The sequence below is a fragment of the Rousettus aegyptiacus genome, unplaced genomic scaffold (assembly GCF_014176215.1).
Source record: "Rousettus aegyptiacus isolate mRouAeg1 unplaced genomic scaffold, mRouAeg1.p scaffold_m13_p_4, whole genome shotgun sequence".
Taxonomy (NCBI): domain Eukaryota; kingdom Metazoa; phylum Chordata; class Mammalia; order Chiroptera; family Pteropodidae; genus Rousettus; species Rousettus aegyptiacus.
In genome coordinates this window covers 15,629,768-15,633,032 of record NW_023416307.1, presented here as the reverse complement: position 1 = coordinate 15,633,032, position 3,265 = coordinate 15,629,768, and the positions used below count along the sequence as shown (strand labels likewise).

Sequence of the window (3,265 nt, the reverse complement as noted above, 5' to 3'; positions counted from 1 at the left end):
CACTCTTTCTTTAAACATCTTTACTGAGATATAATTCACATACCATAAAGTTCACTCATTTATAATCCACAATTCAATGAATATTAGTCTAGTCACAGTGTTGTACAACTATTACTATAATCTAATTTTAGAACATTTTTATCATCCCCAAAAAGAAACCTATATGCATTAACTGTCACTACCAACTCCTTCCATTCTCATTTCTCCATCATATAGGTAACCACTAATTTATTTCCTACAATGGATTTGGCTATTCTGGACATTTTGTAGAACATACAATATGTTATACGTTATGACCATTTTTTTTCAGTTCTAAGTTATTCTTAAGTCATCTAGATGCTTTTAGGGTAACTAAAAGTGATGTTGTTATTTAAATTAATGAGACCACCTATATATATATATCCAATAAGTATTTAAAAATCATTCTGTAGGTTGAGTATATAGTGAGTGTATATTTTTCAAGTTACTAAAATTCTGATATTGTCTAAATTTCTATAGATATGAAGAATGTGTTTGTGTATCGTTCAAAAAACAATGTCAACTTGAATTTCAGAAATACACTGGTTGCTGCAATTCACATGCTTCCCTTTTATTTGTTTCCATTTTTTCCCCTCCCCTTCCCCCCACCTTTTTCCCTTCCTTCCCACCTCCCCCCCTTTCTTTTAAGGCCTACAGCACCTGGTATTCTTAGGTGGTCTCCCATCTAGGTACTACTTTTCCTGCCTGACCCTGCTTAGCTTCCGAGATCAGATGAGATCGGTCGTGTTCAGGATGGCATGGCTGTAGACCATGAAAATTCTGGCAAAATTTCAGTCAAAATAGCATACTCTGCTGAACTAATTTAATGACTCCGTTTATAAATTGTACATATAGACTTTACCTTCCTAGTCACATTTATATTTTAATAGGATGTTGTATTTTTTATTTATATTTACTGTTTTGCCATACCACTTATTAAAACATTAACATATTTGTATGAAATTTATGTTATAAATAGCCATTGCCACAAGCCCCTGTGTATCTCCCACCATCTCCTGGCTAGCTACCTGGCGCTTTCTGGGGACAGCCTCCAATATCTTAAGCAGGATTTTTGTTATAAGCTTCAATAAGCTAAATGAATTAGTAAATAGGTGGAAGAGACATTGACTATTTATTCAACCAATAATTATTATATAATATGTGCCAAGTATTTACTAGACCTGAGGTTGTACTGGTGGACAGGATAAGAGTATTATCCTCTTAGAAATTTTACAAAAGGGAGAAATATAAGATTGAACAATGGTAAGCAATAAATACTTTGAGATAATTATCCTAATAGAGTAAGGAATACTTTGTGAATAGATAAATGAGTCTGGTAAGAATGCTGAAAAGTTTCTAAAATATTTGTACAGGACTGTTTATTATAAAAAAAGTATACTTTTAGAAAAATTTTATGAAAACAGTTTTGTTTTTCCATCTGGAGATGGTAACAATGATAGAGTATTCCATAACTTTCTGCTGTCCAGAGCCTCTCTGATATGTGACCACATTACTGGTTTTTAGCTTGTTATGAAGTCAATCTATGCCAGATGGCCAGAGCGCACTTAAATGGAAAATTTCCTATCAAGAAGTCAAATTTTTCATAATGTTATTACATTGGTTGGGGTGCTAGGGTAGGGGCAAGTGGCATATCTTTTCATGCTGTATCTTCTATCTAAGTGACATTTTCAGCATTGCCGCCTTCTGGAAAATTCCAAAATTATTGTTAAGGCAGCTCCAGTAAGAAGTCTTGTCGCTGGAATCCTTGTTCTCTATCCAGCATGCTCCGAACCTCTTAATTTCTTTTCCCCTTTGAACATATTTATGGCCAGCTCATTATGGTATTGATGGTGGGCTCAATCTAGTGACAGAGCCTCCCTTATCTATTTTTATCTAGAGCTTTTAGTTCTGAGACACAGTGGCTGCTTCTTGCTGCAGAGTTGATTAGTATCTGTAAAAACTTCATCTAAAAAAAGATTTCTCTCTTTTCCGACATTTGGTTCAGCTGTAGAATTAGCTGTAGAAATTTCTCAGACTGAAACTGCCATTGACGATTCAAAGCCTAACAAACTAAGTAGAACCATTCATTTTGCTATGTCCTCCTCACGATTGCATCTTTATTCAGCTTTAGGATAAAATAAATATTAGTAAAATATTACGCTGCCTCTTTTTGCCAATACTGAGATGTTCCTCTGATGGTTTGCTTTCCTCTTTCAGGGAAGTTAAGCTAAGTTTATATCACCTATCTCATCATTTGGATAATTTTCTCTAATTTTTAAATATTCAAGCAAAAATATCTAAAATCTGAAAAAAAATTGTTATTAAATATGAATTCTTCATTTTCCTTATATTCTCAATACTGTAGTCTTATAATTTTTTTTTTCTAACACTTTCTCTATTGCTCTTTGGGGCTGTCATAAAATTCACTGTTCAAACAAATCCTCTCCACCACTACCTTCCTGAGTTGGATAATTCAACCTAAGACATCAATCAATACTCAATAAAAGACTGAAGCTGCAATATTTCTTCTTTTATGATACCATCTTTAACATGCCTCCTATTTGCCTTAGACTCAAAATTCCTTTGTTTGGAAATTCCTAGACATTCTCCAGCTTTGACTCTAAATTCCAGAAACTTTTCAAGTTTATACTCTCAAAGTGTGGGCATTTCCCTTGTGTACCCTTCCACACAGTTGTATCAGTTTTGAACTTGCCATTAACTATTTTCTAATTCTTGAATTTCCAAATGAATTCAAATTTTCTTGATAATTTATTTTTTGGGGAAGAAAAATCAACCTGAGATATAGCCTGATATAATTGACCATAATAAGGGCTTGTAGTTTTCTTATGGAAGACTTTTGTAATAAATTAAGATAGGGACATATAAAAAATAAAAGAAATGAGAAATAAAGTAATTTTTAACTTTAAGGAATTCTAGATTTGTTTAAGAAAGTAAATATAGTTGTATTTTACTTTTTAGCTCTGTTATACAAAATTATTACCTATGAAAATTCAGTTTTAGTCTTTTTCTCTACTTCACCTCAGTCATTCTTATCCTTGACCACACATGATCATTTATGTAATCTATCTTATCTCTAAAATCCTAAATTCAGATGTACACTACTGATACTCAGGCTCCTTCATGGTTTCTTACTCCCTTATTCTCGCTTTACATAATTTCTGACTTCATTAAGATCCCAGTCTCTTGACCTCCACATTTACTCTCAATTAATTAGTCTTCCCACATC

General features: G+C 33.0%; 1 pseudogene; it reads right to left on the bottom strand.

The window, feature by feature from the left end:
- Nucleotides 1–666: 666 nt before the first annotated feature.
- On the bottom strand, nt 667–788 carry LOC118602729 (annotated as a pseudogene).
- Nucleotides 789–3,265: the final 2,477 nt, after the last annotated feature.